The sequence below is a fragment of the Antennarius striatus genome, chromosome 12 (genome assembly GCF_040054535.1).
Source record: "Antennarius striatus isolate MH-2024 chromosome 12, ASM4005453v1, whole genome shotgun sequence".
In the NCBI taxonomy this organism is placed as follows: domain Eukaryota; kingdom Metazoa; phylum Chordata; class Actinopteri; order Lophiiformes; family Antennariidae; genus Antennarius; species Antennarius striatus.
This window is the reverse complement of record NC_090787.1, coordinates 1499140-1516974: the sequence shown is the minus strand read 5'-3', so window position 1 is coordinate 1516974 and position 17835 is coordinate 1499140.

Genomic DNA, 17835 nt, shown 5'->3' with positions numbered 1-17835 from the left:
TGATGATGAATCCACTGAGATCATCAACTCTGCATTCCCCCCCTCGGTTTCGCCGAGCGTTTTCTCTTATTTTAGCACTTGGGTTTTATTTTCAAACCACAACGCTGCTCTAGCGACAACAGATCCTGTTTTTGCAAACAATGTCGGACCAACTCACTGCTAACTGCCTGCTCACGAGCAAACGCCCAGCACACGGCAATCCTCTGATGAAGAGGGGAAAAGATGGAAAGAGAGAGGCACAGAAAGAGATTTCCATCAAAAAGAAGACATCTGAAACAAGAGAGGATGTTGGGATGACCTCACGAAGGGAGGATTTAGTTGCAGATGCCAGGTGGTCCTGGTTAAGGTGGCGGTGGGTGGAGGTGGATCTTTTGATATAACGAGGACAACTGGATGATGGTAGACCAAGACACACAGAGAGCAGATTCAGATTTGGACAGCTTGCAAATGGTTTGATGTTGTGTGTATGTGACAGGTTGTGATTGGATAAACGGATAATGAGGTACTTAAGCTTAATATGAGAAAGTGCTTGAGCTATAAAGAAGACGGTGCAAACATAAGTCTGAATTTTTTTTAAAGCTTCATTTCAATACGGAGAGACAGACCACAGAGAAACAATGAGGCGTTAAATATAATGCAATAACAACATTTACTATGAGAGTATGGTGTTTGGTGCTCAGACACCTGCTCAGACCACTAAGGAAAGATGTCTAATGAATAAGGGCTTTTGTGATTAAAAAAAAATACAGCAGAGTGGCCAATTTCAAGTAGGGAGCTGCTAAGATGGAGAGGACATATCTGCCCAGCTGCTGGAAATCATCATGCTAAGCTTCACTTGTTGAGATTCTGCTGTGTAAATTACTGCAATTGCAAGATTGCAGACTATTAAAAAAAATAAAAAAAATTTTAAAGTAATCTTTGCTGACCAGTAAAATTACAAATTTATGCTACAAGTTCATGGATAATATCTAAAATTGTAGGGCAAAAAGAACAGAATCAAAGGACATCATTGTCTGAGCATCATGCAAGGGCACTCCTGGATCTTTGAGGTGATATTAGTCGAGTTTTCTTAATTTTGTCACAGGTGCGGTGAGGACCACGTGCAGAACAAGCAACAGGAGAAAAGCCCACATTTATAGTTTAACTAAACAAAATCCTAGAGCAGGTCCTCAGAAGGTCAGGGAAGGAACGGACAAACAGGCAGCAGACTGAGGTGTGAGCAGAGCTTAAGAGGAGGTGGAGCCTGATTGGAGATGGGAAGCAGGTGTCTGTAGGAACACAGGTGACCTGAATGAGTGGATGGAGCGGAAGCAAACCGAGGATCCAGGATCCAGGAGTGTGTGCTTTGACCTATATGGTAGTTGCCCACTAGGGTGTATTTTTGGTTCCATGTCAGAATTCACATTTAAAATATGATGGCATACAACAAAATACACGTCTTTTTTAGCTTGTCAAACCCATATCCCACCCCCTGGAATGAGGATTGGTTAAGTTGTTGAATGTTCAAGAATAACCTTTGTATCCTGACAAATACTAAAATACAATTACCAGTTCATCTTTCCAGGCCCATCCATATTTAGAATTAAGGCAAATAACCACTAACTCCAAGCTGAATATGATGTTGTTATGTGAGACTTCAGAGTAATCTGAGTACTTCATGACCACTGGTCATGTCTTATTTCACCTCTGACACTGCAGAGGACTTAGTATGGTCAGGTCGGATCACTGGGCACATGGCAAGGACACAAAAATAGGATAAAGGGTATCTCGCAGTACTGAGTTGGAAGAAACAGCTTAGCCATCATCTACTAACAAGGGCAGAAAGGGTCAAAGGGACAAAGCTACCTGATGTTGAGGTAGGAGGAAGGTCAGGTTTTGTGATATGGACACAGTTGTTCCATTAATGTTTCTTTCTTTACGTGTTATTTTGTTAAAAATAAACAGGTTGGGTCAGAGGTGGTTGACTGTTTAGAGAATAAAAACATGTATTGAGGAAAACAAGTGTTTTTTTTGGAGTTATTATTTCCCATCTAGGTACCAATGTGGAATCTGGATCACTTTTGACTTTCTTTTACATTTTGAGTTAGCATTTATTTATGAGGATTTTTTTTTTCCTATATCATGAAATTTAAGATTTCCCAGATTAAATTATGACTGATAAACCAAAGCAGTAGTAAGTTCCCAGGGTCCAAAGTCACGTTAAATTAAGCAAGAAGAAACATGGTGGCCTCCCCATGTGTGCTATACGTTGCCTGCAATGATGCAACAATGTGTGTTCTCCTCATAGTGTAGAATGTTGACAGAAATCAATGGAAGGGCTCTGAAATAAGAAATCTATTGACTAGATAATTCAGGTTTTATTGACGATGGTGATGTGTCTCATTTTAACCTGATAGGAGTAGGATTTGTCTGTGTGGAGAAATTGCAAGCACAAATATCCAACAACCACTCTATATAAGACATGTAACAAAATTAAAGCAGGTGTTTATGCAACAACATGATTAGATGGAACTCAGGAAACTGTTTGCGTGTACTTAAGGAGGATCGCCAGTCCTACTCCTCTGTTTGTTGGCTTTTATGGCAGCAATGATGGCTGGAGTGAAGAATGACAGCAGGCAGAGATGGATGTGACACTGTAACATGAGCCAGCTCTCATCCCAAGCTGTTATGAATGTACGCTGTGGTCTTTAATGGAGTGATTGTGTGCATTACATTCATAGGCAGACTCAGAAATTATATTCTGCAAGAAAATCTGCGAAAATGTTGAACTATAAACGTCCTCGTGTTTCGTCTTCAGACGTTCTCAGTCACCTATCACAAATCCAGGTCTCCAATTTTGACCAACGCCCCACCCATCACCCCACTCCACCCTGGCCAATCAACACATCTCAAAGCCCTGTAGCAGATGGTTCCACGGGTCAGCAGGGGTCAGCAGGGTGGGGGAAGAGGTTGTCAAAGGTTAGGCCAGGGCAAAGGGGTGTTTAGGGTTGTTGTTACATGGCCCGTTTGTCTGTCAGAATGCAGGTGGGTGAGGCGCATGTGGCCATGTGGCTCCTTCCCTGTACTCTCCCCAAATCAGGGCTTTGATTGCAGGTCAAGAAGCTGGGGCAGAGGGATTCAGTGGTCATCCCAGAGCAATCCCCAAGAATCTCTGTGTTCAGCTTAGTTAGCAACCCCCCCCCCTTTGCACCTGCTTTGGAAAAATGCAGTGTTAAGCTGTAGATGGGCACCGGCATAAGCAAACACAGAACACAAGAAAGGATTGATGTATGGGAGCAGCATGAGGCCATAATTAATCTGTGTTTATTAACCAAAGACACCTTTGGCCTTTTTGGTTCATTGGAAACATTTTAACTTGTTTATTTGATATTTCTAAAATATTTGAAGAAATTTTATTCATTATTCAAATTGTTCTCTGTGTACATGATAATTTGTCGTTGACTTAAAAAAAAAAAAAAAAAAAAACTTTCAGCATTATTTAAAACAGTCAAAATGAATTTTCAGTGTCCGGACACTATCCGTTCCCATAGACATATAAAGACTTTATTTCCATCATTTTGTTGGTTGAAAACTTTATTGTGGGCTCTAAGGTATATATTTACCATGCAGCCTATTTAAGGATGGAGCACATTTACTCTTAGCCAAGATCAAGAAGAACTTCCAACATCTGCATACCTCAGCTACTCATACTTAAAAGAAAACTTAATGTTCAAGCGGACATAGGCACTAAAACTAAAGCCCAGCTCTTTATTGTGTATGACACTACTTCCAGGTAGCACGTAAACATGAAGCAAAACATGAGGTTCTCATTTAGTGGCTTATCTACATGCTTTCATGCTTATGTACCTTCCTCACATGTGTCTCTTTAGTGAGGATCTTTGGGCTTCAAAATTTCATCAGAATTTTAACTGCAGCCCAGAAGTGGAATGGAGTCATTTCATGTTGCTGTTCTGCTGTAAAGGCTCAGAATTTTGGGGCGACTCAAAAACCATCATTGTTTTCCATGTAGATGACAACCAAATTCCCTTTTTGATTTTCCCCCTTAGCATATTTATTAATGTCAAATTATAAACTATGCATAAGTCTTTTATATATGTGATTCATCATTTCCAGAAGATATACCCAACTATGTATCATTTCTTATAAAACAAAAGACGACAGGAAAATCACTTTCTCCAGGTTCCCCTTGCTTTGTGAGGTAGTTTAGCCAGAACCAATCAAAATTCCTTGATTTAAGTCAGAAGTGATGGGGAGACAATACATAGAGTTGGAAAAATGAAGGAACAAGTGATTGGAAAAGACCAATCCTGTCATGTTGTCTGCAAAGCGTCTAGACTCTGTTTACCGGCAGGTCCAGAACCTTCGCATGAACTCATGTCTAACCCTACCTGCCCTGGCATCCTCTCCGGCCCTTCCTCCCGTCTGTCGTCCCTTATAAATACCCACTCCCCTTCCCTACACTCCTAGTCCCAAGATGCCTATTACTGCTCTCATGCTGATCAAAAAGTTTTCCTCGCCACATTCTTTCCAGAGTCTCTGGCCATGCCATGAACAGAGCTGGCTGCAGCCCGACCATGGAAAACTTCCTCACTCGATGCAAAAGAAGGTGATGTCTGGGTCATAAGCTGTCCAATGCACAGCATACACAAAGGATATGGTTATGCATACATTATTAATGGAGTTATTCATGGATAATAATGTGTAGTTATGTCCAGATGTCGTGATGCTGCAGAGAAAGGGCAGCGCAGCGGGCCCTCGCTGGATGGCCATTGGCTCTCTGGGGATTGACTACTAAAACAAACAGGCAAGAAATTAAAACAGTGAAAACCAATGGTAACTGACACAACATCACAAAAGTGTGTGTGTGTGTGTGTGTGTGTGTGTGTGTGTGTGTGTGTGTGTGTGTGTGTGTGTGTGTGTGTGTGTGTATCCCAGACTGCTCACATATGTACGTCACTGATATCTCTGGGAAAGTGTTCTCTTGCACGGGCCGGATCTTCGCCGGCAGATGCATTTGCCTGGTGGGGCCGTGGGGACGTGCGTGTCTGTGTGGAAGGGGAGGGCTATAATTGTGGCAACTGTAAACAGTCAGTGGTATTAAGTTCTTCAATCTACCCTCTTTCACAAATCTATCACCGCCTGTGAGTGGTGTCCAGATCTTTGCATGCACAGGAATGCCTCTATGGTCTGTTAGTATCGGTACGTACCAGACTGGCCTCTAAAAAAAAAAAAAAACATGGCCGGTAATTCATTGGTTGGATGAAAACCTTTGCAATCTCTGGTTCGTTCAGGTCTGCTGGAGGTGTAAATGAATACACCTCAAGCAAACGTGAAAGCCACCATTGAAACAGATTTACTCAGTTGTACAACATTTAATAATGTATGTATGTATGTATGTTGTAATATCAGATTAGATAGTGGCCTACAACCTTTTGCTATCATAAGCCAGATGAGGAAGGAGTCTGCCACCCACGGTGGAAGCTAGCGTCATTGTCACGTTTGCACTTAGGCTGTGAAAGAGGAGACCCTGACATGAACCCAAACCACTCGCTGGCTCGGTCTGCACTCCTGGCTCCCACCGCAGTAAAACAACAAGTGATCCTGTGAGTGTTTCATTAAGTTAACAAGCTCTATGTCCATCTTTTCTTTCCACCTTTGCCATATCACAAAATCAAAGAATTTCCATTCAAAATCCCAGGACAGTACCTTAGCATGGAAATGAATGACGCAGGAAATTCTAACTGCAGGTACATATGACACAGTCAAACCTTGGCTTGTTATTTTCCCCAATTGTCATTCCTGAAAACTTCAAATCAGATCCTGAACAAAAAAATGTACGATAAGCTGCAAATTAGCTGGTTTAGAAAAACAACTCTATAATCTTCAGGGCAATCACAATAAAACGACTGAGAGGAGAAGGTGGGACCACTGGGAGGCTACAGTTCAGGACATCCAACAACTTACACATGCATGATGGGAAGAAACACCATCATCTTACTGTAGAAAGAGAGGTAGAAAGGTGTCACTGGGCAAAGTCCAGTCTGGGTGGAAGGGAGGGGCCAGCAGAGAGCTAATCCAGTCCCTGTTAGCCACACAAAGATCACAATGAAAGCCCCATCTGCTCCCTGACCTTGACCCCTGAACCAAATCACCCTCAGCTGTGTCTATGAGAACGTGTCGATGTGTTGAACTACCCTGAGGCTTTTTTGGGGGGGATTGGGTAAAGGTGGGGTGGCAACCTTTGACCTTTCTCCATTTCTGTGGACTCAGTGTCAAAACCACAGCAGCAACATGGAGCAGGTGTAGTGACTCATTTTCAGCTCAGGACTGCACGTCTGAAGGCAGTGATTGTGTTGAATTTCAGGTGTTGAGAAGCTTTATTTGCTCCATATGCTTATTATAACTACTGAAAATGGAAATGAGGCACTTCTTCAAATTTCATCTTGTGATATTTAATAATAATAAATATGTGTAACATGAAAACGCAAATCAGGAAAGGCAAACATTTATAGACAATATTATAATCTTGTTAGAAAACTGCATCTGGCATTTATTCTCCATGGCATCTGAGCCCCAAAAGTGGCTCTATTAGAAAGTAGGTCAAATCATGCCTTTAGTTGGCTAAATAAAAATTCATCTGCATCTGGATGAGATACATAAGACAAAGCCTTGAGTGTCTGTGGACTTCTTGCCTCAAAGCCTTTCTAACTCAACGTTCCAGTCAGTAAATAGATCAGTAACATGTGTTTGCCTTCACACGCACGCCTGGACGCAGACAGAGGAATGTGGCAAAATTATAGTTGTGACAAATAGCTAATGAGAAAATAAAAATAAAAAAAATAGGGAGAGAAATTATTTGAATCATGAACAGCTTTAGTTTTGAGTTGAGTCCAGGAAATACAACCACACAACACCCGTAATTAAAAGAATTGCTCTTATTGGTGGATGGACTGAAACATCCATCCTGCTCTTCCTGGCAGCTGGTGGGGGGGCAGTCCACTCCCCGCAAAAAACAGTGAGTACCGCCTGTGAATGTGCATTACTTCAAGTCCCAAAGATGCACAGAATGTGTTGTACATGAACAAGTGGCTGAGCAAGTGAACAAGTGTGTTCATGTGTGGCAGATGGGTGAACTGTGTGCCAGGCCTCATGTGGGGGGGCTGGGGGGGTGTAGGATGGGTGAGGGGGAGTCACAGTCAGGCCCTGGGCAGCAGCCCTGCAGCCCTGCAGCCTGGCAGGCTGGAGTGGCTCTTGGCTGACCTCTGGCTCCACCAGGCTGCCCTCACTCACTCACCTCATTAGCTTGACAGGAGCGACCCAAAAAAATTGAAGGGACCTTAGATCTCGCAGCACTTCCATGGGAACACTGTTTTCAACCCCCCCCCACCCACGCACCCACGCACACACACACTTTTTTTTTTCTTTTTGTTATTGTGTTGCACATAATATGTGGTACGCAAACACACACCCACATGTAAACACTGACTTCTACTTAAGCGGGTGTCAGAATTTATGCTGAAGCAAACAGATGAGATAAGAAGGTGCACGTATCCACGGGCATGTGCATGTTAGCGTGTACGCGTGTGCACATGCAGGGAAACGAAACACTGTGTTAAATGTCATCCAGGTTTGTAAATTGAGACCAGGTACAGGATGAGATCACGCTGCGTTGGAAGCCTACCTTGAAAGTCTCTTCTAAACAAAAAAATCAACCTTTTCACGCAAAGCCTCATTTGGTTTATGTTAAATGTAAATCTTTGTGCTTAACATAAACTTAAGATTTATAAACAACTCAAATCTGTTGTTTCACTCAACGGATTTCTAAACAGATGAAACAAACCTTTCAGGAACGATGCCGCCATGCTGGGAGGAGGTATCACGTCTCTCTGTTTAATTTGGACTTTTTGCTTGGTCAGCAATGCCAGACAGTAAATACTGAAAAAGCTCAGTGTGGAGGACAAACTGAAGACAGTACAGTGTGTGTGTGTGTGTGTGTGTGGGGGGGGTGCTGATCACTTAGGAGAGATTTACTGCATTGTTCATGGAACTGTTGGATACCAAATCATGGCATAACTGTCATTTGAACTCACTTTGTGCATTTCAATCCCATTATGTAATTGTGTAGATTGGACACATTCAGCTTTTGAGATCATCTTGCCCTCGTAGACATGCTATGCTTTGTAAGTGGCTTGTCAAACACACATCCATCTATTAATCCATGCTCATTCTATCCACTCCTTTACAGCGAGGCGCTGGAACCTATCCCAGCTGACTTTGGGTAAGAGGTGAGGAACACCCTGGACAAGTCAGCCAGTCACTGAGAGACAGGAATATTACATTTTATTTATAGATTTTCTTAATACTCAAGATTACTGTACAGCAGCCACACACACGCACACAAAAAAATGCAATTATTCATGAATTATTAAAGTGTCTACAGCAGATCTGAATGAACAGGATGGACTTAACATGCCATTTTACACGAATGGGATTTGAGCTGGATTTTGAACAAGGGAAGAAAGTCAATTTTCCAGAAGTTAAGGGGGGGGGGGGGGGTTCCAGCGGTGAGGAGCAGAGTGGCTGAAGGCTGAGGACCCTTTGGGGTGGATGTTGGATGGATGAGGAGGACCTGAGGGAGCGAGTTGAATTCGGTATGGAGGACCTGTAGGGGACCTGCATACATTTCCAGCTCATGTGATATTTGACTAGAAACCAGCAAAAACAGCCGAATTTGTGGAATGGAATGATTGGAGGATGAAGGTCTGGTGATGATTTGTTTTGAATCAGTTGGTGTTCATGAATGGATGTTTGTGTTACTTAGGAGCATCTTCTCTACTCCACAGATTTAGGGTAAAACTGGACTATGCCAGTGGTGTAAAGGATTATTGCCCTTTGATGCCCCATGTGTGCGGCAGAGATTTTGACCTAACTTGCGGGCCGTCAAGCAACAGGCCAGGCAGAGTGAGTGGTGTGTCAGAAAAGCTGAGGGCAAAATAAGAGAGAGGTGGTGTTAAAGAGGTGCTAAGGAGACAGCAGCCAACATGGAGACAAAAAGATCTATGAGTTCTGTTACTTCAAAGCTAGAGGCACCAGAGCCAGAAGCAAGGCCCAATACAAATGGATCCCACTGCCATAAAATGAGGTAAACCTGACAATAGAATAGAAAATGTTTTCATGTTTTGCTTCATGTTTTACAGAAGATCGATGGCAGTTACTACAATTAGAAGGTAAATTACCTGAATGTGCAATTAACATCCAAACCATCGACAACTTTGGGGCATAAAAAAAAAAAGGAATAATGTCTCATCTTAATTTGGAAATCAGGAAATGATTCTATATAATCTCTTCCAGTGGACAGTTTGCACAGCACACAGTCAGATCTTCCAGCTCTATAATTCGTGCTGCCATCCCATGCATGCCTATTTCAGCTCTACATCTCATGGTCACTGTTGACACGGACCCATCATGCTTATATAACACGTGACCGTGTAAATACACACTGTGTGCTTTTTGGGCCCACTGATGCTGCTGAGGTTGATCCACACCAAATCATTTCAATGCATGCGAAGGGCGGACTACTGCAGCCTCAGTCGTGACACATAAATGTATTTTTAGTTTGTGGGCTCCCTGTAGCCGGTACTCCTGACCATCTTCTTGATAAAAACACATGAAATATGATGTGACCCTAATGCAAACCATACTCGGAGAGCGTGATCTTGAAGAGTAAAAACAGTCCGTTTCAGAATGAGTGGGCTCATATGTTGGTGCATTTAAACATGGATCTACTGTGAACTTCCCGGGGTGAATTGTCATGCAACACAGTATTTATTAAGTCACATCTGGGATTAACATTACAGTACCAGAGCACCGGCAAAAGGCAAAGGGAAGGGAGCATGACTGAATGTGGTGCGCAAAGGAAACAGAGAGGAGCAGGGAGACAAAATGCAGGGACATGATATGTGAAAAAGTAAGAATAACTTCAAGCGACTCCTTTCAACATTATTTATACTTCTCATGTTGAATATGTGTGATGTGTGGAACTTTATTTATCTTAGCATCTCTCCATATTTGTCTGTCTGTGAAATTTCCATCATTCACCTACATATCTACCCACTCATTAATCTATATCACCCATCAATCGTTCTCTGTCTCTCTCATCTTTGTATTGACAGGTGTCGTGACTGATAAATCTATCATTTTATCAATCTGTCCATTTATTCATCCATCTGACCATCCGTCCTTTTTGTGTGGGTTTCCCGTTCCTTCCTGGTTGCCCTGGAACCACATGAAAGGCGGCTACAACAGCTTCAGCATCCTGCACTGGGTGAGGTCCAGGGCCCACCAAGGATATGAAAGGAGCATGCAGAGGAATGGTCTGTGTGAACTACAGAGAGATGATGCTTCAAACCAGATGCATCTTTGGAAATTACCCCAAAAATCCATGGCCATCTGATAACAGTGCAATTAAACGGACAATAAAGCGGATGATTCAGATCTGCTAAGAGGAAGGTTTGTGTTTCTGGATTAATGATTGAAAACATGAGGGTTTTTTTTTCCAGACTTTGGTGTTTGAAGCACAGGAATCTATTAAGATCTCTGCACATGTCCCACAGCGGCGTCTTTAGCTGGACTCTGATTACATTCATGTAGCTGATGCCAACCTTTTATGTGAAGTCAGTCAGGCTTTGTAAGAACAGACTTGAAAGTCCGTAATAGTGACTGTAACACACTCTTTATGCCATTCTGATTTCATGGTATGGGGTAACTGTCTGGCCATGGCTTGCTGACCCTATACTCAAACAAAAGGTCTGGCTTCACACTGAATAATGGACTCACCGAATCCACCTAGTGTTTCTCGGCAGTGTAGAAAATTGGGCTTGTATTTGTCAGCCACTCTTGCCAGCTTTTTGTTTGATTGCTCATGTTGAATCATGTTGGAAATGGAGGCTGGAAAAGTCCCTCTAACTGGTCATTGAGCTCACATGAATCAATGTCTTTGAAATGAGGAAACCACGTAATAATTCAACCATAGACCAACTGAAAATGTCCGATTAGTGACACATGTGCAAAAAATGTTGCTGCAAAATGTCTTTTAGATTTTAGTCGCTATACCGTGATAGCTTAATGAATCACACCAAAACATCTCGCTCTTCCTGTCTCCATGATTGTGACTCAGAAATACAGTATCTTTAAGCCGAACATGTGTGTAGGCATCTGCTCAGTAATATGTTCTACATGGCTTACAGCCTGTGCCTGTTGCGTCTCTTTGTAGCATCTGGGAAAAGATAGCAGTAGCAGCAGCATAAGCATGATTGGCAGTTTGTGAGAACAAAGGCTTAAAGACACTATTTCCAAAACCTCATTTTATCCTGAAAAATAACTACTTTGAAAGGCTCATTTCCTTTTCCAGCAATTATCTTGTCTCAGGATTTGTTTGCTCTGGTAAAAGGAAATCGCTTTACTCACACCAAACATGGCCTCGGATGCTTTCCTTTCAGATTCACGCGACGTTATCCTGTTTGAGACAATTTCAATTTTCAAGTAATTTAAGCTAGAAATGCAGCATTTTACTGCAGTTTTTTTCGCGCCAATTTTGTGTTATTATCAAAGTGTTTTCTTTTTTTCTTGTATTCAGGAAGATATTTATTCCAAAAAGCCTTTAAAACACTGAAACACGAGTGAGGTCATGGGTAACAGATCAAAATGCAAATAACTATAATTACATTTGTGTGGAGATTTTGTTCCAGTGTGGTCATGCAGTGGTCAGAAAAACCAAACAATGAGGCCAATTCAAACAACCGCTATAATAAACTGTTGAAAGAATAAACGACTGACCATTCTAAAGGGAAATACTAATTAATCTTGAACTTTTTGGTCAATTCTCAAGAAGATATACATTTCTGACTTTATCAAACTTCACTTCACAGCAGCCACATACAGAGCATGGGATTTTATCGGCATGTAAAATCTGCAGACGCTTTATTTGAATCAGGCAGGAAACTAAAGAAGTGATTTTCTGGGAATTAGGGTCCATTTCCAATTCCAAGAGATTGAATAATGGAAAATGAAATGAGATTAGATAGAGGTAAAACAAACCAACACTGAGGTAAACAGTCTGCAGCAGCAACAAATAGCACTGCCTAATAAATAACTATCGTTTCTATCACGGAACAATCTTCTTATGTCGATTAGACTTGGCCTGGTTATAAATCCTCTGTAGATGCAGCGTGATGGAACACACAATCTGACGTCACCTCTGAAATCCAACTGTTTTGACGGATGCTATAATTTGGGAAAAATGTAGCTGCTATTGTAAACATGCCTTAGAGAGTTGAAGATCGACACTGCCCTACCTCACACCCAGTCTACGCTCATCCAGCCACACAGTCAGAGCCAGATTAGGGGTATTTTACACAGTTTGAAATATAAACAAAGTAGAATCCTATGGTGCGATGAGGGAAATCCTTTCCCTATTTAAATTCACAAAACTGAAGGATTGAATTGGTTGCATTTATCTTGTGAGATAATAAAGATAACACTATGTCATTAAATAGTTCACGAATGGAAATACGTCTTCATGTGTTCCTAAAGGTTTCAGACTTTCACCACCGTGTAATTTCAAACATTGACTTTACAAAGAATAAGATGAGATGAGATTTATTTATTAGTCCCACCAGGGGAAATTCCAGGATTCCAAATTCCAAATCTGCACCCCAACACCCTCTGCTGTCGATCCATATCTTTTTCTGTTACCTATACCTTGATCTTTTACATTAAAATGAAAATACAGTGTTTAAAAAATTGACACAGTATCACCAAACATGATACTGACATAAATATCATACTCAATATATTGATCTTACTGGAAACTTTTGTCCTCTTCCTGTAAACACTGTCTAATAACAGTGCTGTGTCTACATTACAAGGTCTAATCCTGATCACATGGCTCAGTGTGGACGTCACAACTCTATGCAATCATTCAAATAGAATGTATGACGTACGTTTAAAGTATATTGGTTTAAGGTTTAAAATAACATTACTCCTCTTCACCAACTTGTTTTCCAAGTTTTGATGCTTTTATTAGGCTCTGGGTCACCATTTCCATCATGTGTATGCTTGTCTAATGTTTTCAGGTAAGAAAACATTTCATGTGTTCACTTTAACAAGTGTAAAACATGTTTTGGCAAGCTGGAATATTTTTACACTATCATGTCACTGACACTAAACAAAGTCCTTAAACCGTAAAGGCTCTCTATGGGGCTTTCATGTTTGCTTTCTATCAGCCTTACACTAACAATGAAGCACACTAGTATGCTGGTACCTTTATTCAACATGACAATCTAAATTTACTCAGACAATATTTACACAAGCCTTATCTACCATACTGTCTTCTAACACTGATTACAGTGCAGTTTAGGGCTTTGAGTTATTTGCAGGCATGTTTCTCTCAAGTCTACAAAAATGTCTCTTTAGAAATGTGGCAGACATTGTTCAGGTGCAGAGTCTCACGCAGCTGAATATACCTCACCATTGTTGATGGATACGTAGCTTCATCCATGGACTAGTCCACTCCTATAAAAACTTACGAAGGGAACAAATGGGGACATGTTAGGTATTGTTCTCAGAATCTGTTGGCAGGGAGGGTTGTGTAAACCTCTGTCCTTTCCAACAGGTTTTAAAGTGAAGCCAAGGCAAGACCAGAGACAGGAGGCGTAACTTTCGAGCTGTTGATAGAAAGTTGGCCTAACACAACGGCCCTCCGCAGGAGTCTAACAGTCCAGGTCTGAGCAGAGATGGGAGCTCATCTTAACCAGCTGTAGCCTGCCAGGAGACTACGTCCAGGTCGGAGAAAGAAATGGTCTCTTAGAGCCCATCTCAAGGTCGAGATCAAGAGGATAATCTCTCAGCTTGTATCCAGAGTGGCTGTAATAATGTCAGCACTAATGTGCAATAAACTTGTCATTCCTGCACATAATAGAGGTAAGCGCTTCACTGAGGCCAGGAGGACACAATGTTGTTTGTCTTTCTCTAGACTAATGAGAGAAATAACCATTGGTTCAACGGTTATTATGAGTCACTCTGTGTGCTATTTCAATCGAAAACTCACATGTATAATAAGTAAACATCTGTAAACCACAAATCTATCAAGGACAAAAGTACATGCATGTGCCAACACCCCCGTATCTTCAAGTTAGACTCTACAGTGAGAAAAGAAATCATAGGGCCTACTTAAATCCCATTTGTTGCTTCTTCAAGAGTTCTCCAAATAGTTTCATAACCTATTGACAAAAGGTATCATGAAGATGTTTAACAGAAACACAAACACATCCTTTAAAAATTGGGGTTACTCAAACATGATTTTGAAATGTATCCACATATAGAATTTGAAGAGTATTTATCTGATCGTATCTGATCTCAGCATGGCCACCTGGGAACATATTGCTGACAGTATTAGTACTTATATCTATATATTAACCTTTCTAGGTTGGTTCATGAATAGGAAATGTACTTCACCGATATTTAAAAATCTTCCAAGTATGTCATCTCACTTTCGATAAATAATCAGTCTACGTTGTGATCAGAGGATGAAGGATCATCCAGATCCAGAACGTTATTTGGAATGTGAGCTATCTATTCACCAAAAGCCTACCAGCACAGCAGGCGTAATTGTCACGTAGTTCTGCCTCAGCTCTTGACTTGGAGTCCAACTAGAGTGTTTAATCTTGTCCAGAGTTATGTGTGATCAAACTGGATTTTAGCGTCAGGGCTACAGTGAACTATTCAGCTTCAAAAATGACGTAAATAATGTCTTTCCAAATCAGTTTGGGACATCGGTGCTTCTGAAAATGTTTTGACTATGTCACACAGGCGACATAGTATCACTTTGTTTCTGCTCTGTCTATTTTTTAAAACAGATTTCCGTTGATGTGACAGATTTTCTTTAAAACTCTATTTTAATAATATTTAATTTGCAACTGTGGAATGGCTGCATGTCCAATTTTTTTGGCCAAGCAATATATGAAAATGATCCGACAGGTAATGATGAATGAGCAGAGATGACCACAACAGTTGTCAGCTATTCTTATTTTATGATTAGATGTCAGATAGGCTGAGATACAACTCAATAAAATATCATAATGGCAGGAAACTCAAACAATAAGGTTTTTTGTGGAGTTTGCAAGTTTTCCCTGTGCCTGCATGGGTTCCTTCCCAGTTCTCTGATCTCCTCCTACCACCAAAAACAAGCCATAGAAGAGAATTGGTGACTCTAAATTTACTGTAGTCATGGATGTGAGGGTGACTAGTTGTTTGTCTTTCCATGTGTGGCCCTGTGATGAACTGGTGACTTTTCCAGGATGTACCCAGCTTCCCGCCCAAAGTCAGCAGGGAGAGGCTCCAGCCCACATTACAAATGACGCAAATAAAAGAAAGTAAATAACATCTGTTTTCATGAATCGAGCATTAAAAGTTTCTGAATATCGGTGTTAGAGTGGAGGAGAATGCCCCCAGCTGGGAATCTGATTAAACGTATCATCAGATATGTAGTTTTCATCAAACTGGCAGATTGATCTCTGCTTTAGCTTTAGATCTGTTCTATGTTTAGTTCTATTTGTTGGCTTACCCCTTTTCTCCAATCACATGCCCCTCAGTCTCCAGTTTGCTCTACAATGATCTGAATTTTGACCAAACTGAACTCGTCATATCGCTGTGCATTGTGGTAGACCCCACTGATGTCATCCAGTTGTCTTTGGCTTTCTGCATCAGAGCCATATGATGCTCAGTATTGCTCTGCTGCTGCGTGTTGGTCTGGTTGTGGCCTGTGTAAATACACCAGTGATTAGTGGTCACCAGTATACTGTTGTAAACATTTCAGCTTTAGAGCAATTGCTGCTTCCCATTTAAAGTAATGTCTACAATGAAGGCAGGATCAAAATAAAAATACCCAGGTGTGGTCATCTCATGATCTTCCACCATTTTGCATGATGAGATCCAGCTCTGCATCATGATTCACATCTCGGAGATTTATTTTGAGGACTATTTTCCAATAGTTGTAGGTTGTAGTGACAATGCCATTGGTAGAACATAAAATAAAATGAAAGACAAATCTCAAAAGACTACAGAGATCCAGTGATTATTTACACTTGCTTTTCAATGAGGTGGTAGTCCCCATTTGGAATTGGCTCCATGTGATGCATAGATGTTACAAGCTCTCACAGATGTTTGAGACAGGTCAAGACAACAAAGCTAGGAAGTAAATGATAGTTTATCTGGCTATCTAAAACTAGTGTGTTGTTGTTGTTTTTTAAATGACAGATGGTGGGATGCACAGCTGAACTTCCAGCGTAGCTGCAGGAGCTAAACTCAGTCCAGCGATGTCAAATTCAAGTTCGGTTCGACAACGTAACATCATTTGTATGTGTTTTAGAACTTGAAATGTCATCAGCAGCACAATTTTAAAAGTGAGAAACAAATGTTGATTGTAAGTATTTATTTCAATTGTTGTACTTGGATGACAAACAAAGAACATATGTGCAAAACTAAAATAAGAATGGATGAATACCCTCAGGGATGTCTGACATCTGCAAACCTGTAGCAAAGCATGGCAGCCACATGTGACCGCAGTGCTAATTCTAACAGTACCTAATTGCCAATTTTGCCTTTGTTTTAGAACAGATTTTAACTTTAGAACTGACAAAAACATCTAGAGTTTTGTACTCACGGATGTTTTGCAGAAATTTAGACATTAAAAACGTTTTACTGGAAGACAGGTACACAAACAAGAATAATGACGGTTTATGAATAGATTTTAAAAAGAAACAATAAACTGGAAACTGTGACACACTGTTTGGACAGATAAGACATCACAGTCTGATGGAGAAGCCGTGTGGTCAGTTACTTTTCTCGCATGCATTCTTATTATATCTTCTTCACTGCTAGCTGCAGGAGCAGTGGTTTGTACATCACGGCTTTTTCTGGGTTGAAAAGTCAGTATTTGTGTTTTACACCAGACAACCTGATATGAGTCCATGCATGTTCATGTTGTTGGCTCTAATGGACACACCCACACTCATGCTGAGATAGGAAAAATATATGCTGAGTGTAAGGGTGAGGTTAGGAGTGACATTATTTCTGATTTGTTAAATGAGTATAGTGATGCCTCACTAAAAGAAAAAAATCAGATTTTATTGTGTGTGAAACTACCAGTCATTATTTGTTTTCTTTTGTAAGGTGATGTATGGATTCTTATGGCCTGCTGAACCTTGTGCATTCACATTTAGTTAGAAAACTAGATATGGTTGTCTCGCAATTTCTTGTGTGCTTCAACGCATTTCTTGTCTCTCATTGAGGTTAATGCAGCCGTAAACGACAGTGTTTTATGGGCACATTGTCATTATTACTGTAAATACATATGCAGACTAGTATTTTAACACACACACACACAGTGAAATTAAAACAAGTGTCTCATTTATATCTTCTTCACACTAAGTATTACTCTTTCTCCTTCTCATGCATAGTAGCCATGAGAATAGAAATGGAGTTGGCACGGCTGTTTCTTTCTTCTGAGAAAGTCAACAAACTCAAGAGGTCTGCTTTAAATCTCATAGCTGGCAGTGCACTTGGTCCCCTCCTCCTCCTCTTCCTCCTCCTCTTCCTCCTCCTCCTCAAAGACTACATGTTCACTGCGCGCCTCATGAAGTTTGGTCATGGCGCTTGTTATTTTTCGTGCTGCGATCCCCTCCCCTCCCCTGCCTGTACTCTTACTTGAGCTGTTTTGCCAGAGGTGTCTTTCTTCGTTAAGAGCGAATTCCCTCAGACATTCTAACACGCACAGCT